Here is a 25,780-nt window from a genome sequence, read left to right on the forward strand (position 1 = left end):
TGGCACCTTTTATTTTTTGATAGCAAAAAACTTCTTCATATCCAAATCTGATATCTCCTTCCTCATACTGTCCCTGACAACTCCGAATAGAGGAGTACGTCAAAAGAGGCTGAAAGAAGACTTGTCCCTTAGCCAGCAATGAGGTAATCATACACCCCTTTAACTTGTGGATGAGACTTGGAAAAAAAAAAGGAGCCGTCTTTAGAAACATCTGAGGAAGACAATTGAAGGAATATATGGCACTAGGGATTGGCTATTCATGATTGCCGCTCTACTTTCTTCTTACGATTTGTTTAAAAGAATTCAAGCTGGAAACCAATAGTTAGAAGAAAGAAATATCTTCTTTGTTGGTGCCAGATTTACCAACAGGGGTTGTTGGTTGCCCCTATTAGCTGACTCACCCCTCTTCTTAGAGATTCCCTAAAGAGCTTAAGTAAAAACAAGGAATGAGTTAAACAGGTATTTTCTTGGAGGACTTAGAAGTAATATTTTGGAACCAGGAAGTGGCAATCTCAAACTACCGATTTCTGTTTTCTTGCTGTGGTTCTAGAGGGAAAGCATGGATGATTTCCAGATAATGAAGGGACGTAATCCGTTTAAAAATAAAATAAAACATTCCTAATTCTGATTTATTTCTCTTTAGATTGTGGAGGTTGGAGGATATTGCATCAGTATGAGCGATTATTGCTAACTGCTCGATTTCTGTTCTATTTGGAGAACAGGATGTGTGTTTGAGAGGAATATATCGAACTAGAAACCTTTCAGCTTCTTTTAATATGGTCTTCTTCAGAATATCCTGAGAAGGCATTGGAATGAGGAGCGTTTGGTGTTGGGAGTCTCTTTTTATAATTTCCCTAGAGAACTCAGGTTGATGTTTCATATCTCCTTGAGTGCTGTAGGATGAGTATTCTCATCTACCACCAGTCGTCTGTTAAACAACTACTGACGATTGAAACAAATTAAAAAATCAGTCAGAAAGAATAAAAAACGTGTTAGCTCTAAAATGGATAAAGTCGACGATATTATACATGAAGGTCAGCCGATAAAAGTAACATTTAAGTAAGTAGTGAACAATTAAACACAATTATATAATGTTGTTATTCTGCTTGTCTTCCCTTCAAAAACTCATTTAAAATTTGTTACAAAGCCTCAGGCTACAGGCATCCAACAGTGAAGTGGGCAAAGTTAAGACAGTTAAAATTAGAATAAGAGACACTCTGTCTAGATGTCTAGACGATAACAAACGACCGGGTCCCACAACAGTCCGGGTGTCCAAGTGTGTGCAGCTGTGCCGTCGCTAGTGTCTCAGTCAGGGGGCCGGCTGCGGAACAGCCTCTGACGTGACACCACTTCCTAACACACTCATCTTTCTTGTTCACCGCTCAGACCAACAAAACAACTATTTATATGGCTTAATTAAACAGTTTAAATTGTTTAAATAAATTTTAATTCAGAATTAACTAGCTCGTATTTGAACATTAAGCATTATATTTGGTCATGTGAACTGGCAACATCATAGAATTTAAGCGGATTTAGAAGATAAAACTGTTGCAAATAGACAAGGTATTGTAAGCGATAACTTCTGTTGATACCTGGGGAAGTAATTTTGATGGACAGAAGAAATGTTTAAAAATGGAAAAGAAATGTGCCCAAGTAGAACTATCTTGGATGAGCTGTTGTGCAACTATTGATAGATTTAGATTGAATTATTATCGATGAGTTTATTTCTTTTAATTGAAGTTGTAAAGGTATGTAACATTCTATCTAAAAGTAAGGGCACACGTCCACTGTAAGCGAGAATGATCGATTGTGTAACGAAAGATCTATATAAGCAACTAGTCCCGAATTAAAGGAAACTGTGTCCATGGCAGAATCTGTGACTCATAGTCGCCAGCAATGCTTTCCGTTACCAAGACTACCTTTTTCAGTAAAAAGAACTTGACCAAAAACAGAAACCTTTACCTTGGCCCATTTAAATTACTAGTAATGTAATAATAATATTTATATCATAAATCTGTTGGAAAACGCATAGTGCTCGAGAATTCATTATTATCAAGAACAACAGGGGCGTCTGCAATTAGGCAGACTTGCTAGAATTTATGGCAGGTAGACCTGTACAGTTACAGTGAGGGAAAACAAAATTATAGGTAAATGTATGTTAAGAAGATGTACCTTAAGATATCGAAAATATAAAAGTTAAAAAATAAAACTACATTTTAGAAAATATCGATAAAAATTGCAAGACTAAATAAAATAATTTTGAAATTACATTCAGAAAAGAAAAACTGGTTTTTGGATTCTGCGCTTTTTTAGTTTTAGAGATATTCTACCCAAACACAAAAATAAAGTGACAAAATATTCTTTTCGGTGATCTCAGTCATGTATTCCGGTTGGAAATAAATTTTCGAAAATTGTACATGTTCTCAACTACTTCCTCTTACACGGGACTTAAAGAAAGTAAAACAGGGTGCTTACAAATTTAAATCAGGGTGTTGATCGACTGATTTAAAGATCACCAATTACAACGCACTGTAAGAAGTGTTGGTTTAAACTACTAAAGCGTCCTGGGGAATGTCCCTGCAATGAGGGGGTTTGAAAGGAGCATTTTAACTTGTATTTCCCATTTAGCTCTTCTTCTATGATGCTGCACAGTCGCAATGTAACACTAATCAGCCCTTATTCTCTTTCACTAAATTTCTATCGCAAGGTTCACTTACTCTACTACTAATGGCCTATCAACCCTTCGCAAAGCCCCCACAGCTATGCGGCAATGCAAAGTCCTCTATAACGTCCCCAAGTTCTCCTAAACATTTAACACTGTTTCATTAAAAGCTTTGTTAATTTTCATTTTATTTCCTTTTGTTACGCTTTCTATAAAAAGCGTCTAGTAACTTCCGCTTGAGTTTTTACCCATATAAAAAAAACTTTTAATTATTTTATGTCCTCATCTACACTTTAGACTTTTATCTAAAATTAAACTAAGTTCTGTAAGGCCAACCCTTTGCTATGAGATCTGTACTTTTAAGAGCAAATAAATCATTCATTCATTCAATTAAACTAAGTTTCGTAAAGAACTTTACATGAAACCTGAGAAATAATTCTAAAGAAAAAGAGTTTTTACGGGCGAAGAAATTCTAGAATACCTCGAAACTTCTAATTGAGTTGATTGAACATTATATAATTAATTCAGTATATTATTAACATTATTAATTCAGTAGAAATGTGTAATTTTAAACTGGCATGTTAGAGGAAACTAGAAAACCCCGCTTTCCAAAAAGATCTCAACAGTTTTTTAGGAAAACCTTAAGTTTTCTCAGAACAATTTTTACAGAATTTGGGAAATAGCGGTTTTTTTTTTGTAAAAAAATGCAAACAAAGATAAAAACAGCGTTCTATCTATTTAGAAAACCCCTACTTTAAGGCTGGTCTGAAGAGAGAGTGGTTTGGTGTACGGAGATATGTGCTTCGTAGGAGCTTCTTACAGCTCATTGTCTAGTGATAGACGAGAAATTGTCCAAAGGCCGCAAAGCAGTGTACTGAAAAAAAAAGCTACGGGAGCTAATGACCTTAGATGTCTACGGGCCTTATAATTAAGGCTGTTTCCTATGTGAGATCTGAGAAGTTTCTCAATCAAGTAGCTAGGCAATCAAGTCGGTCTCAGTTTACACTCTGAATAATATGATTCACAATAGAGCTGAAGTGCTGCTTACGTTCAAGCAAGAGACCTCGCTCAAATGGAGGAATTCTGAAATCGATGGAACGTTCAAATGCCCTTTGTTCAAACTTCTGACTTGTTTAAATATTACCATTAGAAATACAGTTAAAAGATTTAGGTAATATGGTTGGACATTAGAATCTGATTTTTCTGATTTAGTCGAGTGAAAACCGATATAAAGAAGTCTAACTGATGAAAGTAGTTGTATAAGCAACAGAAAATGGGACCAAAAATCGTATTAACACCATTTTGAATTAGTGAAATACATACTTGAATTTTCTTGGACGGTAACCAATTTGTTTTAGTTAATAAAATTTCCTATAGGATTAAATGTTTTGTTTTCCTTATTTCTTCTTGCACTCTAGTAAATTATGTGGAGCTCTCTCAAGATAAGTATAAATATAAAAATATATTCTATAAAATTTTGACGTAGAAAAGCTATAAAAAGAAGAGAGAAAATTTGCGATAGGTCGAGCGTTTGGTTTTAGGCGCAGAGCCTTCAAGAGAAGAATGCGTGAGCTATGTGCTTTCTCTAACACGTTTCCGCAATAATTTTTTTATCTTTCAAAGCAATAAGGTTATGGAAATACTATGAATTTTCTGTGCATCTAAATGATACTTTTAATTTTCCCAACGCCCTCGAGTTAGCACTAATTTTTTAATTTTTATTAAGACATTGCCAACTAAATAACTAATTATGTTCTCGTTTCTCAAAGTACTAAAATAAAAATAGAATGTTAGCAAAGCACTGAAAGAGAGGTTTTTACTATCACAACAAGTGCTATAATAAGCGATGAACTTCGCCGGTAGCGGCCCTTAGTGGGGGAAAAAAGGCCAGCCACGGAATATCAATCTACGTGTTATTGAAAAACGAGGTATAGAACAGCAAAAATAAATACTAAACCTAAATGTCAGCACTAAAAGGTTGAGTTTTTATAAGACACTAACTACTTACAAAACACAGAAGTGACAAAGAAAGGATTTCTCCAAACAGATTCATATTTCTGAGCTCATTTAGTACATTAGTACATCCACAATGCAAAAGATTTTTGCCGAATTTTCTTTTAAAATGTAGCAAAAATCTTAGCTTTTCTTAAGAGAATTAATGTGAATTCCTGTTAAATCTTTTCTAAAAGTCAGCCCTAACATTAACATGAACAACTTACCTAAATTCACATCAGACATTTCTACATACAGCTCTTCGAGTATGTGTTAATTTTAACTAAGAATTTTAATTAAATTTTAAATTAAATTTCGAAAACTTGATTTAAGTAATATTCGCTAATTAAAAGAAAAGGGAGAAGTGCTTAGAGGAAATAATGCGAAAAAGTCCATTGGGAACACAGTTACTAATTAAAACGAACAAAAAATGTCAGATAAGACTGCTATTTTATATTAGTATGTAAATTGAAAACTATTAGCAAGTGAAATGAACCAATAAGAAACAGCCTCATGGTAGTGATATATGTATATTCATACATGGCTAATCTCGCCTTTTGGTCTTGTTATTATTATCTAGATATCCTCCTCTCGGAGGTTATATTCAGCTAATAAGAACAATTTTTCACTAGGAGGAAACAGCAGGGGGTAGTTTCAGCGTCAACGTTAGATGACCTAGATACTGGATAGTACCTTCTGATATTATAAATCCGCCCCTCTAGACCTCTCTACTTTGTTATGTTATGTAATATGTTCTAGCTTTCTCGTCCTGCAAAGCCCAGCTCTAATATATATTCAATTACGGGCTACCTTCTAGACAGCACTTATCCAAGTGGAAAAGGTTTCCAATATATATACTCCTTTTTTTATGAATAATTGAATTTAAGTTTCTTTTCAAAGAATATTTTCTGTGAAATCAATAAAAGCTAATCTGCTGAACAAAAAAAAAAAAATACTCTGTTCTTACTTAATATTACTGGTAAATAATCAAACTTCATTTAAATACATCCACCATTTAATACAACTAAAAATTATTAAAACTAGATATTTCTGGCCCAGACTTATACTTTAAATTAAATACAAAAACGCCAAGACCGGGGAATCGTCACAGCCCTGCAATACATCCAAGCTTTGCGGGTCTAGTCTCTACTCCGCTATTAAGGCGCCCTTTAAAAACATTACTACGAGGGTCGTTTGAAAAGTCCGTGCAAAGTCAGAGAGATAGCACCACTGGGGCGTATCGAGGTTATGTTTAGTTAGTAGCATCTCTTGGAAGAACACACACCAAGTTTCAGCCAGATCGGTCTATTTCTTTGTGTTTGGCATTCGTTTGAATCGAGGAAGTCGAGTGATTTTCAAAAAATGGACGAAAAAGAATTTCGTGTGTTGATTAAACACTATTTTATGAAAGGCAAAACGCCTCAGGAGACTAAAGAGAAGCTTGATAAACATTATGGTGACTCTGCACCTTCGATTAGAACAGTTTATAAGTGGTTTCAAAATTTTCGGAGTGGCCATATGGGCACAAGTGACGCTGAACGTTCTGGACGCCCTGTTGAGGTTACTACTCCAGAAATCATTGATAAAATCCATGATATGATGATGGATGACAAAAGAGTGAAGGTGCGTGAGATTGCTAGTGCTGTGGGCATCTCGAATGAACGGGTACATAATATTTTGTAACAACATTTGGACATGACAAAGCTATCCGCAAGATGGGTGCCACGATTGCTCACGCTTGACCAAAAACGAAATCGTGTGAAGTGTTGCAAGGACGGTTTGCAGCTGTTCCAGAAGAATCCGCAGGACTTTAAGCGTCGTTTCGTCACTGTGGATGAAACATGGATACATCACTACACTCCTGAGAACAAAGAAGAATCTAAACAATGGGTTACCAAGGGGGAATCTGCGCCAAAAAAGGCGAAGACCGTTCCTTCGGCCGGAAAGATTATGGCGACTGTCTTTTGGGATTCGCAAGGAATAATCCTCATCGACTATCTGGAAAAGGGTGAAAATATTACAGGTACATATTATTCATCGTTATTGGACCGTTTGAAAACCGAACTGCAAGAAAAACGCCCACGATTGGCCCACAAAAAAGTCCTTCTCCATCACCAGCTCACACCTCAGCAGTTGTGGTCGCAAAATTAATGGAAATAGGGTTCCAACTCGTTTCACATCCCCCCTATTCTCCAGACTTGGCTCCCTCGGACTACTATTTGTTCCCCAATATGAAGAAATGGCTGGCGGGAAAAAGATTTTATTCAAACGAGGAGGTGATTGCAGAAACGAATGGCTATTTTTCAGACTTGGACAAATCCTATTATTCGGAAGGGATCAACAAACTAGAGCAGCGTTGGACGAAGTGTATAAGCCTAAAAGGAGACTATGTTGAAAAATAAAAAAGGTTTACCCAAAAAATTAAGTAGTTTTTATTTTTGCACGGACTTTTCAAACAACCCTCGTAGATGTCAGTTGGTGTTGATTTTATAAACAGTTGATTTTATGTGTAACACAAAAGTAAAAATATTCACCTAACATATATTTCAAAAAATAAGTTAAAGAATTAAAACTTCTCCAGATATAAGATCAGTTTTGATGTAGTTAATAAGTAGAAAACAGAAAGAATCATAGGACAGTAGTTTTTTTGCATAAGAAAAATAATTAAAATTTTCCCCGATTATATCTGAAGATTTGTTACTTAAAATAGAAAATGATTATACTGTACAGTGATGTTCATATTTTTTTTTATTTATTTTTTTTGTAATTGACTCATTATTCTAAAAGGAAATAATGATTATTTATTTGAGGGATTGACCATTATAATTAGTTTCACATTGTTAACATTAAAGGTTGTTAGCAGTACCAAAATAGTTAGGATAAAGGACCCCTTGAACCTTAAATGTTAATGAAAAAACAAATTATAATTATTATATTGTATAACAATCATATCATACAATTATCAGCCCATCCCTAAGCTCAAAAATAAATTTAAAAAATTATGACTGAAATTTGCAACTAATCTTTCCCTTCAAATTATTGTGTTCAGTTCAAATATTAGTATAAACGCTCATACTATTCGCTAAAATAAGTTGCAGCATATTGCAACTTGCTAGAAAAGTCACGGTTTATCCAGGTTCGCCAATTTCCCTTACAAATTACAAAAACAAAAAACAAAAACAGCCGTCCTCCTATACGGTCAGCCCTCATTTCAAAGAATTCGAAACGAATTCTCTTCCACTTATAAGTTTTGTAAGAAATATTTTTCTCAAAAATAGATGCCTACTGGAAAATAGGATTCCTTTGGCACTATTTGTTCAACCTTTTAAATTAAAGTCCATTTTCATGTTAATTTTTTAAGCCGAACATTTATTTTATTTATTATGATTTATTTATTTTATTTATTATGATTGATTTATTTTTGTATTTTATTTTATTTTATTTTTAACATACCATGTTGAATCATTCAAGCTGAAAACCGATCAACATATTCTATAGCGTTAATAGTCAACCATTTTATAATACCCAAGATATAGATCACAACGCCATTGTAATTTTTATCTATAAAAGGATCAGTATAATGTAATATTCTATGCATATAAATGAGGTAAACTTTCTTGTAAAGTTATATATCACAAAGACAACTTAATTTATACATATATATACACTGTATATATTTAGCCAAAATATACATATATACTGTTTTTGAAAATTACCGGTGGCATATGTACATTAATTACATAGATTTGAAAATTTAAAGCTGAATGTCAGTGTTTTATGACAACTTGATGCAGTAAAATCTCCCAAGAATGTAAAACCGAAATTGGTACTCATAAAAGAGCACGGCATTGAGCATCTAACGATTGCTAGGTCTTACGATTTGATAACATCTTCCTTGGGAATTGGAATTATACATATTGGATGATACATCGGCAACAGTAAGAGCTAGGAGATGGTTGGCTATGTCACTATTAGGAATTAATTCCTGGAATGGTTTTTCACGACGCTTAAAATTAGCTCCGTATATTGGAAAAGAAATAGCATCACTATGCGAAGAACCGCAGTGTACTGAAAAACAGAGCCGTGTGCCAGAAGTAAGCGCGCTGCTTTAACTTGAATTAATTATTAATGTTTTACAATTAAAAGTTTAAACCGAACCCCAGTTTTTAAAACTTTTCGTTTTCTCCGAGAAGTTTCATATTATTAGCAAGGTATAAACGAAAGTAGAAGGTTTGGTTAGTACAACTTTCTCTGCATCCAATATGGCAGTGTCTTTGATGGTTTGATGAGTTTACCATAAACTTTCTAGTTATTAGACTTGTAGTCTAGTTAGGAAAAATAGTAGCAGGGGTGGAGGGGTTAATAATGGGCACAACTCCATCAGAACTTGGTATTAACTTCCACGAGTTTATCAACAACCCTTCAACAGGGGCAAGCTCCTTTTTTTTTGCTACAAAATATCTTGTTAAAAAATGAAAAAAGATTTCATGGAATAATTAAAGACCTGGAATATTTATTTTGGAAAATGGTATTATGGTTGCTATAATATCTGCAATAAAGTTGAGTGCTTAGTAAACGTGTTCATTCCGTTGAGAGTAGCGACCTTCGCCCGCACGCAGGAAAACTTCATTAATTACTAGGCCAATGGATGCCTGTTTCCTCTTTAAGTCAATTTTATTTTATTTTTTTCTTCATCCAAAAGCTTTTATAATAATAACCATTAATTGGAAAATTAAACTGAAATTAAAATCATGCAAATTAACGTTTTTCACTCTGGAAAAATGGCTAGTTAGAAGTTTTAATCAATTAATTAACCCGATTTTTGTGCGTGACTTTTTTATTTTTTTTTTAAGTTCAAGTTATAACCGGAAATAAAAATACAATGATTTATTCTCTGCAAAGAAAATGAAGAAGAGAAAGATGATTAGCGCAAATCCGTAAAATAGAGCTTCCGAAAGGAGGTACGCAAAGTAAACAAGGTTTAAAAATTAGGTAGAAAATTTACAATTCATTATTTTTCAATATTTTAATTTAAAATGCGTTAACATACGAAGTCATGAGCACCTGCAGCCTTTTACTTTGTATTACCTTTCTCTGGACATTATTCTCTCGTTACAGACAACATAGTCCATCGGACTATGAGCTAAAAAAGAAGCCCTTACGAAGAGAATATCTAAGAGCAGCACTGGATTTCATTAAGAGACCTCCGCTTTACCTGGACAATCTTTTTCCTCTGATTCGTATTTTTAAGGAATAAATGAAACTTTATACCAAAATAAACAAAACAATTCTTAAAAAGCAATTTGTCTAATATAAATATAACTTTCTGCTGCCATCAGTTTGAGCTTCGCCATGTTGAAGAGGGGAGCCAATTACTGATTTCCAGAATCAGTGAACGCTGACGACTGTCTCTCCGCCTCTGGTTAAATGGCTTTAGTCTAAGTAATTATATATTTCAATTACACAATAAATTTAAGATTACTGAAGATAACAAGTCATTTTGCTAAGTCGTCTAAAAATAATCATTTAAAGAACTTTACACCGAGATAATGTGTTACGAGAAGTAAGTAAAGTCACCTAAAAATCGTAGAAGAAGGAAGTGCGTAATCTAGAGATTCCCGCGTGGAAGTGGACTTTGGTAAACAAGCAACAAAAACCACATACTGACACACACCATCAGCAGAGATAGTTGAGAGTTCAACTGTATATAGAAAGAAATCAAGAAAACTACATCCCAGGAAAACTCCAGCTGTGCAAATACTATCACTTAAAGGAACCACAATAGTTCTTTTTGGTCAGAGAGGATTCAGCTTTGTAGCCAAACTCTATACAATCTAAAATCTACAAAGTACCTAAATTATGAGATTATAAATTATAAAAATAAAAAAATTGTGAATATTAACAGAATTACAACACAGCACAAAAGACTTAAAGAAGCAAGTTTTTTAATATATTAATTTCGGAGGTTGGCCGATCCCCCCTTCGGTACAAATGTGTGCCTATACCTCATCTACCCTAGACTAACATCTGTTCTCTTACCTATTTCTGATCAAGGATTCTCCACTTATCTCTAGCTTGCCAGAATCCTCGACAGGAGAAGATCCGGTCATTTCTTCTAGGATTCCTTCTTTTATTTTGTCTTTCTTTTTCTTTAAACTTCTTACAAGTTTTTCTAGGACAACTGGTTGGTGCCATCCTTCTTATATGGCCGTATGTATTCAACTTTCTCTTTGCCGAGAGTCCAATTAATCATTAACATCGAGAATTAGGATGTCTCCAAATCGGTAAAGAATGCTGTCAACAATTATCACACTGAATAATAAAAAGTAAACTAAAAAAAATACAAATATAATTAACATCTTATGCATAAAAAACGAAAAAAAAAAATTTATGATGGCGTTCAAAATTGCTGGTCACTTCATCAATTCCGAGGATGGTCCAAATTTCTAGTCTCACGACAGCGTTATTGCCAGATTTTCTTTGGCGCCCGACACGCATCCATCTTTCTATGCAACTCACTTCATCGACCATCTATCTGTCTTAATTTGGAATGTAATACTTGAATTTAGAAAGAAAAAATGCATTCCCACAGGAACTGCTACAAACTGTACTAAATGAATATGCTAATCCGCGTACCTTTTAAGAGATCAATTAGTAAGTATCAAAGCCGGTTCCAGACTACATTTATACAATTATTATTGTATGCACAAGAACATTTTTAATGAAAAAAATTTATTCGAATATTTCGTAAATTGGTAAAGTTTTGAGAGGCTAACAAAGAATCGCAGAAAGTTGGTGCTCAGACCTCACAAAAATAAGATAAACAGAAGTTTTTAATCGTGAAGAAGAATAAAAGAAATATACTATAACAGACAAACTGCTAGTATGATCAATTTCTCAGTTTTATGAAAAACTGCTGAACCCAATAGAAAATTCAAATCCAGTTATATTTCCGGTCACATAACAGGAAACATCTGCGGTTGCTCTTTTGTAGATATATGTTCGTTCTACTCTTGGTTTCCCAATTTTTTTTGTTTTGTTATCACATTTGTAGTTTAATATATACCGAGCCACAAAAAATGATAAATTTTTATAGCTGGATGGATCGAAACACCAGAAACCTGATTACTTTGAAGGCTAAAGGAAATAATTAACGAAAAAAAGCTCAGCTAATTTAAGGAACGTGAATGGTTAATTTGAAGTACGTACAAACAACAAACGTCTGTAGATATAATTATGTACAACACAATAGCAATTAATTCCATTTCATTTTCATGTCTTAATTTTTAAGTCCTGCAGGATAATTGCTTTTGCTTTTTTTTTTTTTTTGCAAAAACATTTTCTCATTAACTTTAAAAACAGTACAATAGCCCTTGATTCTTAATTAGGAGACTTGGTACTCAAAGGCTCATTTTTATTATGTTTCTGCAGGGATTGTTAATTTACAACTCTTCTGTTTTGTTTAATATTTAAGCCAATTCCTTTATATTTTATTTTATTATCATTAACAAAGAATAAATTTTGGTGGTTTAAAAACTGGAAAAAAATGTAACCATAAAGGAAGAGAATTAGAGGTGTGATTAACAGCAACTCCAGCACCATGTCTGGAAACTACGCTGCTTCAAATCTTCAAATTCGCAATTTAAACAGTGCTATTAGCAAAAATAAAAGATGGAACTATCGATTTTTTATAAAACGGCCCTTTTCAGTTATTGGAGAACCTTAGCAAAAATAATTCTTTCTAGTAAAATGGTTTAAATAAAAAAAATATATAACTTAGCCATGTCAACAGTTAAAAGTTATAAGTCTTTTGAAAGAAAATGAATAAAATAGTAACTTTACGGTTTTTGTAAATTTTAAACTGTATTTTTTTTCAATGAATTGGCACCTTTTTTAGTGCTGTTGGTCTTCGGAGTTCTTTCATCACTTTCTATCACCGAACAATGAGCTGAAAGAAGCTTCTAGGAAGAAAAACAAATCTAAGTACAGAAAACATTTCTGTCTTCTTTTAGGATTCGAACCCAGGATCTCCGCTTGAAAAGTCCGCATTTAAACCACTTAGCAAATTCATTCTTTATTTTACTTTTAAAAGTAGATATATAAATATACGAAAAAATATTTATTTATTAATATTTTTGTAAATATTAAAAAGTATTTATTTTCAAAACAGAGTCTGGTAATATTTAATGTATTAAATAGAAAGATTTTATTTGGAATGAAAACATAACCGGGCAGGCATGTAGTTTAAACGTCTGTGTTGGGTTTGGAAGCTTGGAAGCTTGGGAAGGAGATAAAAGTGAATTATCACGGAAGAGAAATGTTGATTTTCTGTTTTACTTTTTATTTCATTTTCACATCTCTTATTTCGCGATTTACAAATGTTTTTTAAATTCACTTGGGGTTTCGCTTTTATCAGTTAACTTGAAATGGTAAATAATTCAGCGGGTAATTACCACATTAAACACACCTTACAGTTAATTAATAAACAAATAATTTTGGAGTTAGCCTAATTAGAGGTTAAGTATTTATTTTCCATTTAGACTTTTATCAATTATTTACTAATTTCACCATTAGTTAATTAAAAGTAAATTAATTAGTTACTTAAATAAAATTTTAAAAAAATTATGATCTGATTAATTTCAAAATGATTTGTTTTTTGTTTTTTTGGACATTCAATAAATATTTATTTATTGTATTTGTGGTTTTGATTGGACATTAACCAATATTGTTTATGAGGGCTGGGAAAAAACCAACATATTGGTATCCACAGCTACTGTTGGCTCCTAACGCCTTAATTTACCATTATATTGGCGGAAAAACACCAGCCCTATCTTTTCCAATATTCAGTTAGTTTAAGGAATAGTTGGCTCTGCAGCCTCTTTCACTTCTCTCTTCTCCATGACTGCCACGAGATAACAGTGACTCTCTTCCACTTCCAAAATGATTAATTCTTAGCCTACTTTTAAGAAAGAAGACACTTATAAGGAAGGTTTTGATTAATGTAAAAAGAAGTTGGAAAACTGAAAAATGACCATTTGCTCTTATAGGAGGACCCGTCTCTGTAAGCTACTTCTCATTGGCATTTACATTTTATCACTAAATGTAATTATGAAATAATTTTTTGATTCTAAAAACTTCGTAAAGAATTTAATAAAGAGCATTTTTGACAATTATGTATTTCGAAAGAGCAGCAGACCAAATTGAAAACGCTTGTAAACGGCCTTTTTGTGGTAAAATTCGATCTCGCTTGACTGGCTTCTGTTTTAAACTCTGGTTTGGTAGCTAGTTGAAAGTTTTGAAAACTCGCCGTTCTCTGTTTGCCAAATACTTCAGTTGGAGTACTAATTGAAGGAGGCCTGGGTGTATCACCTTTAATGTATACATTGCTCACAATTCTAGGATTGGTTGTGGTGAATGTTTGGTTGAGAATTTTGGCATGGATGCTCTGGTTATTAAGATCATTAAGCTAAAGAAAGGCTCTATTTAGGAAAGGAACGTTGCTCATTGTTCCTAATTAGAGATCCCTTACCACGAAAAGTGGTACCGGAGAGATGGATAATAAAAACCATTCAGTAAGAGGCTGCTGGATAAACACGAGTTAGAGAAGTTAGCGATCCAGTCGCCCAGTGCTTTGTTTGAGCCTTAAAAATAAAATCTTATCTCCCTCAAAGAGAAAACATTTGGTTTTAACATAAGCGCAATTCTCTGTACAAAGGAACGCGTAGTCTTAGTCATTAAGCTCACCACAGTCTTAACAGAGATTGATGAATGGATAAGGTCCCAACACCAAGGCTTTCTGTCATTTACACTTCTCTCTGCCTCTTTCATACTTTTCACCAAATGCTACGAATTCCATCCGGGTCTGCTCTATGGTCTCATAAAGCCAAAATCTTGGGCAAAGAATCAATAAGAACAACTGGTAGGTGATACTGCAACACTAAACAGGACTGCCTAACGAAATTGACTACATATCAAGATTTTAAATTATAATAATAAACGTCTTCTCGTAAAATTTGAACAAAACATAACAAAGACTGCATTATTATTTTGCGTCATGCTATACCAAGAAGGCTTCACCAAACAGACTGCTATTGCAAGCAGTCTGTACTATACACTATAGAGTTTAAACTCTGCACGGATCGTACTCCTATCAAAGTAGCCACTCCCGTATTATAATATTCTCTAATATCAGCACTGCGTGTTGAAACGTTAAGCAAATAGCCACAAAAAAAAATACTCATCATACCAGATTTCAAAAGTACAGGATGAAAAATCAAATGATAAGAAGTAAGCATCACATTTATTTTTTGTATTCAGTATTTAAAAGAAGCTGAATGAGTTGCAAAATACTACCAAATTCAACTGCAAGATTGGAAGGCATGCTGCTGTTGTAAAAAGCCAAAATTAATAATAATAATTTGCTATAGAAGTTTTAAAACTCTAATGAGAGTCAATCAATAAAAGAAACCCTAAAAATTTGGCATTTCAATGGATAGCGTTTTATGGCATATAAACAACTTAAAAAGTGGGGCAAAAAAAAATGACCAAACTCAAAAGTACTTTTCTCCAAAAAGACCCGAGGTTTGAAAAGTTTGGACAAGAAATATTTCCCAGCCAGTTTCTTTCTCCCAAACAAAGGCAAAATTTACAGACGAGCCAAGACCCCAAAAATATCATTTAAAAGAATCCGGTAAATCTGCAATTCGCAAGTTGTCTAGAAATATTTGTTATTTGTTTGTTTGTCATCCATTCCGTAAAGTCTTTAATTATGGGAACTTGATAAACCAGCTAATCGTGCGACTTAATCGGTGCAAACATCAGTTCTTCACATTTCCAGATGGGATGGGATATTTTTTTTTAATGATTTAAGGCGCGTCAACATCTGAGGTTATTGGCGCTCGGAGCTTCAGTGCACTGCGGGCCTCTGGACAGACAACACTGTTCATCACCGGACAGTGAGCTGTAAGAAGCTCACTCTCTGGAAGAGAAAATCTAAGGGTCAGAAGCTGGATTCGAACCCGGGACCTCCGAATGGCTTATTACATACCATTTCAGTGCAACATTATAAAAGTTATCTTACTACAAAATATAATACACAAGAAATCTCAATGTCAGTCTGACAACATTTTCTAATGCAACTGTAAAAATGTAATTTATAAAAAGACTTTTGAGTTTAACCAGCGGATGGCTTTTTTTCACGCTCTCTCTGTCAAGCAGAGGCTGAATAATGCCCTAATGGCTGGTGTACCTCTAATGTGAACAAGCTTTAAGTATAATGAACACCTGTTACAATAAATACTACTTGATAAAATCTATTTAGTTTACAACAATAATTTAACACCTAATACATGTACACATTTAATCACTTTCTCAATTAAACTTAATTAATTGGCTGCACAAGGTTGCGGTAGCTCATCAGTAAACAAAGCACACAGCTCATCAGCGTTAGAGAGATGATATCGGTGCCAACAATAACACTAGCTCGTTCATTCAACAAGGAAGTTTTACTCAGAGGTCTTATATAGTTTCACATGTTCACAGCTTATGATTTCCATTCGGTTCAAAATAAACGAAGTGGACTTAAATTTACCCTTTCATAGTGATGCAACAAGAGCTTACTTAATGGAAAGCGAATAGGAGATAGAACTAGTGAAAGAATCTATAGTTATAAGTTAACATAAGTCTGATTTTAGTTGTCAATCATTTAGGAGGAATTCGCTTTTATTTAATGTTTCACTTTTATAGAGCTGATTGCTTTTCTGTTCAAACTGTTTTTAGCCCCCCAAAAAAAACTGTTAAATCGCTCAAAAAAAAGTGAATAAGTAATAATAATAAAAATGTATACTAATAATAAATATGTATTTCATAATTTATCTTTCATTTCAATCTTAAGAATTTTGCAATCTACTATCATCCTAATAAAATGAAGAAATAATAACAATAACAAATCTAATATATGTATACATTTTACCGTAACGGGCAGTAGAAAATCAGGAAGTGAAAAAAAGAGATGTCATTATAAACTAAATAACTAAAGTACTTGGTTTAAAGCTGCGAAGGGAGTTTATGGCGAACAGTTACTGAAGCGAATTATAGAATGAGGTATAGTACCGACGAGAAAAGATTTATTGCAAACTGCTGCCTCATAGGTTGGTTTTGCTACTTATCATTCATTAGAATGAATACTTTCCATAACATGCCGAGCTAATAGATTCAAAGAGTTTATTATAATGTAAGCTAAGAAGAATTCTGTAAGTTGATAACCCAAATTGAGAGAAAATAAAAAAAATCTTTAATGTAGTATACGTATTAAAGAAGACAGACTAAAATTAAAGTTAAAAATGTAAGGGTGACCTTTAAACTAATTAAACTTTTTTTTAAATTAGATTTACAAACAAATTAAAAAACAGAGATTAAATGAAAGCAAGAGAAATGTTAAAAAGGTTTTGGCCAAAATTAGAGAATTTAACAAAAAGAAATAGAATATTGCCGTTAATATATGTTTCTGTTCTAAAGTTAAGCCTAAGAAGACCTTCAATTTTCTCTCTTTCATGGGTATCAGTCTACACTATCTGGCTCCCCCCTAGTTCAGAACATTCAAAATGAACTCATTGAGTATAATATCTCAGCATGTTTCTGGAGGATGCTCATACTAGTAGTTCTAAACATAAAAGAAGAAAAAAATTAATTAGATTGATTCATTGTTGCTTAAGATGTAAAAGAGAACATTGACTACGGGGTGTAGGATTTAGGTCTGTAATGATTGAATTCGATAAATTAAATGTTTGTGCAGACCTGCACATGTAGTTCAAGTCCATATTGGAGAAGGTAGGTTCTTGTATAGTAAACGTTTGTTGTACAAAGTGAGTTTGGAGCGTTTGTCTAACAGTTTCTTAAATATTGTATACCAGTGATTCAATTCAGTTCGTTTGAGCCTAGTATAAGGGTACTGTGTCAATCGTTTGTCAAGATGGAGTCCTAGATAACGAACTTGAGTAAAACACAAATAGTTTAAATTTAAATTATTAAAAAAGCTGATATGGCTCAAAATAAGCTTGAATAGAGGCAGAGCTTTAATTTTAATTGATTTACTTCTCCCATTTTAAAAAGGTATAAAATAGTTTTGGAGAGCAACCTTTCTTGAATAGTTAGAATAATTCAATTAATTTATATGGCAGTTTAATTCGAAAATATATATATAACGTATAAACCTCCCAGATAGAGGAGAGCAATTTCAGAACTAAGTCATGTTTTAAGAAATTAACTCTCAACACATTTCAATGTGCAAAACTCTCTTTACACAGAATATTACATTCTCATACACTAAACTAAAAGGTACTCACATGAACACACAAAAGTAAGAAAAGTAAGTAAAGCAAGCAAATAGAGTCTCTTGGGCAGTACTGGGAAACTGAAAGTACTTGTTGAAGAGTTGTAATTGCTTTGGTAAGAGTTCGTTCCACCTTTGAAGTAAGAATCTGAACGGAAGTCTGGCACTAACAAGCGGAACTAGCTGCGGAAACTTGTAATTAACTTTTCAGAGATAATACACACTTAAAGAATTACATATAATAAAAGTTTCTGTACTACTCTTACAACAATTTTGAATTGCTCAAAATAACATTTCCATTTTAATTATGTGCTGCAGTAATTTTTAATACTTTGATGTTATGTAATTTTTAACGCAGGCTTTTATTAACTGTCTATTTTTAATTGTAAAAATTAATGGTTGTTGAACAGTCTCTAGGCATTTTCATATTCATTAATTCTGTTATGAGATTTCCCCAGAGTGCTCTGACAAAAACTTTAATAAAATTGATATAGCGCTGCAATAACAGAACGTTATTATCAACATTTTTGTCCTCCTGTATAAGTGCAGTTCACTCCATGAATGAGTTATGAATATTTTTTAAAAAGAGTGAATTGGACTTGCAGCTATTGCAATTATATGTTGATGATAGAAATTAGTACTTCTGCTACATTCTTTTCGAACTTAGATACTATGCTAGAGCGTTTATGGGCACATCGAGAATAATCGTCGTTTTAAGGCTATGCTCTATTTAACTAACTACGCTCTATGTATGCTAATCTATTACTAATTCTAATCGTCTAATTGTGAGGCCGATGGACTGCGAGCCCAATAAAAAACGGGCAGTCCTGGACTGTGTAAAGAAATAGTGTGCAGTCTGAATGAGTGTGCACAATATAAGACCTTTGCCTTGAGATCTGCAAAATAATATGGGGCAAACTAGTGGGTGAACCCTGGACTTAGCCAAAAATAGAGGTTCCTCCTAATCGGAGTGATAAAGGTAACTGTCTTACCTGGGGTACAAGACCCACCCGAGTCTGAACCAATCTAATTATTATGCCTACTTTCTAATTATACCTCATGAAACTAATGAAGCATACTAAAATTATTTGCAGAAAAAATGTTGAGGAATCATATCAAAGGATATGATCAGAGTGCTAATAAAATTTATATTTTTCTATTTACTTTTTATTTATTTATTTTTAAGAGAAATGTCAGGAATTCTACTTAAGACCAAACTTAGAATTTAATTTTATAAAATTTCGACAAAAACTTATTTTTCAATCTCTGTTAGTAGATTGAATCCAATACCTGAGCTGGCCACAGACAAAAGTCAGTTGGTAAAACGATTTTTCGAAACTCAAAGGGACTTCGAAACAGATGTTCCCAGACAAAACACAAAATTGAAAATCTGTACGATCAGAACACCTTCTTTTGGTAATGCAGTGAAGTAACGTAAGAGCTAAAAGAATGCAACAATTTTATAGTCACGGGACACTAAAACATATATTTTGGAAGGAAACTCAAATTCGACAATGTGAGAATTGGAAAAGTTCTAAGCAACTAAAAACTATATATTCAGAAACGGTGGCAAGCTGCCAAGGAGGTCACATATTGTTGATGTAATGACAACATCGGGAGGATGCTGGACACATTTATTTTATGAAAGTCTGAAGGGTGACATCAGGTGACACAGCCATACGGACCAGCTTATTTACCCTTACAGCTGGCGCTTGACATCGTAGTAACAATGCATGCAGGTCGATAGCACCCGCACTATATCCAACATCACAAGACTTCCAAACTGGCTGCAGTCACCCACCTGGCGTTTCTCTAAACATATATCTTCAAATACTCACTGCACTGTGGATTATCTGTTCAGTAAACTGATTTCAACCAGAGCAATTACTGGAAAAAAAATAAGCCCTGATTTAATAACTCCTGGAAAGAAGAAGATATTGGAATCGTTTAGATTGTCAAATTTGAGTTTCATCGGAATTATCTGTATTGAGGATTCCCTGGGTCCAACAAAGTGATTATTGCACATTGGTCCATGTGTGTACACAATAGAACTCAAAAAATGAAAACTTAAAATTTGATATTTGACTTAAGACGCCACCAAGGGACGTTTCAAAAAATCTGATAAACATAATTATCAATTTACTGAAACCACTTTGCAGTGTTCGAGTAAAAAAGGCTCATATCTATACATAATTATTTGGCCCAAGTAGTTCTGCACCTTTTATATCATAGAATATCCCGGAAAAATTTGATTACTGCCCCTTCTAGGCGAATAAAATAGTTGTCATTAGTTAAATTTAAGAATTAAATGAGTAACCAAAATTCCAGATTTGAAAAAAGAGGGCGAACTCTTTTATGGAAGAGATTTGTTAATTTTTAGCATTTTTAATCTTAAATGGCTCTATTTAAATAAATATGCATTCAATATATTTATTCTGGGAAATAATAATATATTCACAGAATTTAAGTTTTGAAAGATACATTTTCCTTTTTATAGAAAAAAAAGAGAGAGAACAAGGAAATAAACCAAATCTCTATATAAGAAAACATTTGTGCGCACACTCTAAATGAATAATAAAACAGACGATAAGATAGCAAACAATAAACTCTAAGTAATTTCAATTAAAATGGAAAAGCCTTAGGGGTGAGTCAGAGTAGATTAACTTTAGAAAGATATATATATTTAGACGTTTCTCAGAATACATTACCCAACGTACGAAAGCTCAGTTCTCTCGCATATATTATAATCCCTACATTATGATAATGACGCAGACTCTTCATTTGGAGTGTTCCATTTATACTGATTTAACAGAATATCGAAAGAGAGAAGTTAAATTTTCCAAATTTGCTCATTTTGTCTCTTCAATAATTATTTTACGTTCAACGAACCACGTTAATCTTGGCTAAAATATATCATTATGTCCATTTGGAAATAAGTTATTTTTTTTTATAATTTCTATTTAAGTAAAGGGAAATTAAATCGAGGAATAAAATCTGATATTTGTGGGGTTATTTCCTCAACGTGACATAAAATTTTAATTTATTTTACAATTTATGTTTGGCTCAATTTGTTTTCACATATTTATATTTAATTTATTTTATTATTTCTTCCTTCATTAATTTTTCTACACGAAAGTTTTTATTATTAATATTATTATTATTAAAGACGCCTCAAAACATGCCCTTCACTTACGGCAAAAAGAGAAAGTAAGAATCCTAAGATCCTTTTCTCGGCCAGCTGACAGATTCCGCCAACTGTACCGAAGGTAGGAACCACGATTTAGCTTTGTATTCCACACTATCAGCTAGGGCAGTGATGGCGAACCTTTTGAGCTCGGTATGTCAAAATTTTGAAAAATCGAAACATATTTTTCGTTGGCGTGTCACACATCACAAAAGTAAAGACTAAAAAAGACTGGTCCGGTAGGGCAGTTGTATAAGGGTTGATCGTCAAAAAGTGCACGAAAAAGCGTAACGTTGAAAAACACCCAACTTTGACAATATTTATACTTTTTTTTAAGTTAATTATTTGTTTAATGCCATTTAAAATACAAAAACCAAAATTATGAAACCAATGATTTTTCATTTAGAGACTTGTTTTACATATTTCATTGACACTATTATTAATAACCAACTCTAGCCGTTATGAAAGACAAATATTTGAATTATGAAATTTTTTATCTTTGAAGATGCTTGTCACCAAAAATAAGGTCGCATGTCAGCACTAACACGCGTGCCATAGGTTCGCCATCACTGAGCTAGGGCCTCCATTCATTCTCAATTAGCTAGTTATTCCCTTAACAAGTTACGTCGTCGTAACGTAGACGTAGTAGTGCGTAGACAAATCTCTATGGCCAGAGATGCAAACAAAAATTATACATCTCCGTTCATTTATCTAAAACCGTCTCCGATGAATTAATTGTCCGTTGCTGGACAATCATCAGCTCTGCAGTTCTTGGTGTATACACTACTTTAAAGTTACTAAAGAGAGAGAAGCTATTCAGTTTGAGCTAAACTCCGGCTGACTGTGCTCTTTAGATTGGTGTCCCTCCAAAGGAAAAACATCAACTTCAGCGGCCAGTGCCGCCTCATATTTATAAATTAATGTAAATACTGTATAGCTAACTTCTTATAACTGAGCTACCACATTCACAAAATAGTTTTAAGATCATTGATAAGTTTTTAAAGTTTTCAGCCAAATACCTGATAACGAAGAAAGTCAACTAATAAAATTTTCTTATTGAGACCCAAAGAATTAAACCTTGGAGGTCCTCAAGTAACTAACGCTCCTCCAATGAGATTATTCTTTTCATTAGACACAAGTGCTACAAAGAAAGAAAAGCAATAATTAGCTTATCAACATTACTATAATGAAATACTATCTTTACCAAATAATAACAATTGAAAACATGCGAAAGTATAGAGTTAGACGAAGTATTTTTATAATTTCTTACTTAAAAGAAAATAAAAGAAAAAAAAGGAGAGATAAAAAAATATTAGAACATTACAACGAAACTGTCTAGATCTCTGAAGGTCTGTCGGCATGGTCGCTACCCAGTTCGCTAATTCAACCGGACACTCTCTTTAAATATTAAATGCAAATGGAAAAGTTGTACCATGCCTTGTGTTCGTCAGCCAACCGCCACTTCTATGTGTAATTTAGGAACTGTGGAGGCTAGTTGTTAAGTGGAATGGGAATTTCATCCATTAAGTAAGAGTGGCCATTACGGTGCCATTAATTTGCAACATTAAACCAGATAGAATTACCATAATAAAAATAACATTACTTTTTGCTCTTCTTTTAATTTATTATTATTTTTTAGTTAAAATGGATTTTAATAAATTATGTTTAAAGCATTGCGCAGTGGGTCCCTTAAATCGAAGAACACTACTTTCAATTCCCCTAAGTTATGTACCAATGGAATTTGTACATATGTACACAAATATAGATTCGCTCCCATTTGAGTGTTACAAATTTTTAAAGAAATAATATTCTCATAAATATTGTAATCGATTGTTAAGGTTTTTTGTGATTTGTACAATCCCTCGAAGGAACATTGAGCTTTAGCTATTCAATGTTTCAGAACCAGAATAACAAACTAATGCCTTATAGAAATTGTTTTCTAGACAAGAATCGTAATAGTTCACAGCTTCCAGGGCCAAAAAAAGAGTTCAACAAAGCGAAGAGGAAAAAGAAAACATTAATTACTACAAAAAGGTCTTGAACAAATTTTATTAAATGAAGATACCACAATTAAACTTTTTTTTATGTAAATAAATCTTGTCTTAACTTTATTTTAAACCTCTAACTAAAAAATTTACATCAAAGAACTAGCGGAAAAAATCTTTATATATTTCAGTATTTTAAGAGATTGTCTTGGCGAGTACCTACATATGTTATGGTAATTGTAATGGGTAGGCTTCATAATATCATGTTCAGATTTTGTTTCATTTATTTTCCGGAACAAATAAATTTTGACTGCATTACATTCTTTACATTTACAGTAGTAAAGTTAAGCAGAAATGTTTGCAAGCAGCAATATAAAAAAAACCCTGATATTTTCCTGTAAGTAACGTTGCTCATTAAACATAATTACTTACAATGTGAAAAAGTCAAAAATTCTAATACACTGATCAACTGAAACGTTTGAATTTTTTATAAGTGCTCTGAGTTTGACTTTAGGCACACTTCATTTCGCAGAGCGCTAAGTAATGACGACTTTAGATACAGGTCCTTATCATTGATAAATAATATTATTTTATAGAACAATTAGGTTAAAAATTAATATATCCCTTGAAAATAAAAGTTATAAAGTTATTTAAAAACAAACAAAAAAAAAAATAAATAAAGCAAAAAATAAAAATAAAAAAGCGCAGATATCGTTGTAATAATAACTTTGGGGAAAGTTAAGAAATTAATTTTCCACATGAATGGAAATTTCCAAATGAAGTGGAAAAATAAAGTCTCGGGATCTGCTTGTCCAGAAAATGTTCTTCAACTAACACGAAATTGTCGAGGCCACCGTTGTATGCCACTCATAAAATTATATTACGCTTTACTAACATTCCGAAATTTTATACTTTCTTTATTAAAACTATGTAATGCCCCTTCACATCAATTTATTATAATCATTGAATAAACATGCACACAATTTTGCCACTTTTACAGTACTGGAGAATGTAGCAATCAATAGTATCTTTGAAAATTATGACACTGATTATTACGATAATTTCAATTATCGTTTAGTTAACTTAACTGTTTTGAAACTTAGAATTAACTGAGTAGACGTGGACATGTAAGTTTCGAAAATATCGCTGCGGTAGATTAGTTTCAGAGCTGCTATGAACATGTACAACATAGACGCTCTTCTGCTAAAAATAAGTATCACATCTACAAAGAAGTACATGATTGAAAGTGGATATGTTAACTTGATAGCATCCCTTGAAGAATACGACACGCGAATATTACGTACAGGCTAGAAGATAGTATGGACACCTTATCCCAGAGAGAGAGAGAGACTCTTCAGGGTGGAAGGATATGGAATATGAAGGACAGAAATACCTCCTAGAACAGGAAAGAGAATATGTCTGCTACAGGATTAGCGGAAATTTTAGAGGATAGATCTCAAATTGGCCGGAGCAATTAAATTATTAGATGGCTACATGATCTGGTGATAACTCACTAGAGTTACTTACAAAATACAGAACATTGTAATTACTTTATTGCTGATAAGTTATTCTGAAGGTCTTATCGTACCTAGGACGATCTAATCGATAAAATCTCAAATCATTCATAGAAATTTTAATATCCTAATACCTAATAATGTGCCGAATATTTATATTTTCAACTATTACTTTAAGTAGAAAATAATCCCTTTTTTCCTTGGATTTCTTCTAAAATAAATTACTTTTTTAGAAAACAGGAAAAAGATCGGCAGGGTATACCAAGGACCCAATCTGTATCTAGCCATTTTGCTCCCTGACAGGGTAGATCGATTGCCACCACTTCTGTATTGTTTTTTTTTGTTTAGTGGGTGCTATAAAAACCGATTTCCTATTTTATCCTTCCAATCACATTGTTTCCTTGTTTTTCCAATAGATGGTTTTTCCGTTCTACCGTAAAAGATGTGTATGCGTTTGATCTTAAGTAAATGCTTCACATCAGCCATGGAGTTTTTCTCCTATACAAAATTAAGTTATTAAACACTCTTTTTTGAAGTTTAAAAAATTAAATCAACGGATTCACTATAAATGTAAAAAAGATAAAAAGATTATAAAGAAATCCAGTTTTCCTATTCTCAGTATTAAGACCTGGAAAAACTTGGCTCACGACAATAAAAGAATTTTATAGAAAATGTTTTATATCTATTGTCCTATGAAAAATTAGCCTTTTGGAAGGTATAGTAATATTCTAAACTTTTTTCAAACTGTAAAGATCTTGAAATGGTTTGGAGGAGTGATATAATGAAATATTTTATCCAATATGGAAAATATAAACATAAATAACCAATCCGTCTAGCTATAAAATTTTATAGCTGTAACAAATAAGTCGGGTTGATTGGGAACAATAAAGCTGAAATTGACATTTTCAAAAAACTGACACGATAGCAATACTTCTTACTAAAACAAAGTAAAGTCCATTAAATTTCCTGCCAACCCTCATACCGAAGAAACGTGGCATATAAGAGAATGATTACCCTCAATCATGGATAGAGGCATCGGATCCCACCTTGCGCAAAACAAATCCTAGCATTTACCATAAGAATGCTAAAATTTATGTAACTTGAAAAAATTAT

The 25,780-nt window shown here is 33.0% G+C and overlaps 1 protein-coding gene and 1 long non-coding RNA gene across 4 annotated transcripts in view; one reads left to right on the forward strand and one right to left on the reverse strand.

Annotated features, from left to right (window-relative positions):
* Positions 1 to 25,780, reverse strand: part of LOC141453690 (uncharacterized) — a 493,018-nt gene that overhangs the window by 349,173 nt on the left and 118,065 nt on the right. For 2 of the 3 annotated variants that reach the window (XM_074127182.1, XM_074127180.1), the window contains exons 2-3: positions 22,188 to 22,309; positions 10,694 to 10,948 (exon numbers count right to left, since the gene is read on the reverse strand). The exons of the other annotated variant lie outside the window; for it this stretch is intronic. The gene's annotated coding sequence lies outside the window, so the exon portion shown is untranslated. The remainder of the gene's footprint in view (positions 1 to 10,693; positions 10,949 to 22,187; positions 22,310 to 25,780) is intronic. 3 annotated transcript variants of the gene reach the window in all.
* The window catches only part of LOC141453696 (uncharacterized), a 118,940-nt gene that overhangs the window by 42,788 nt on the left and 50,372 nt on the right, over positions 1 to 25,780 (forward strand). The gene's annotated exons all lie outside the window — the stretch shown is intronic.

Source organism: Rhodnius prolixus, unplaced genomic scaffold, assembly GCF_049639745.1.
Source record: "Rhodnius prolixus isolate KJV_2025 unplaced genomic scaffold, Rpr scaffold_3, whole genome shotgun sequence".
NCBI classification, from domain to species: domain Eukaryota; kingdom Metazoa; phylum Arthropoda; class Insecta; order Hemiptera; family Reduviidae; genus Rhodnius; species Rhodnius prolixus.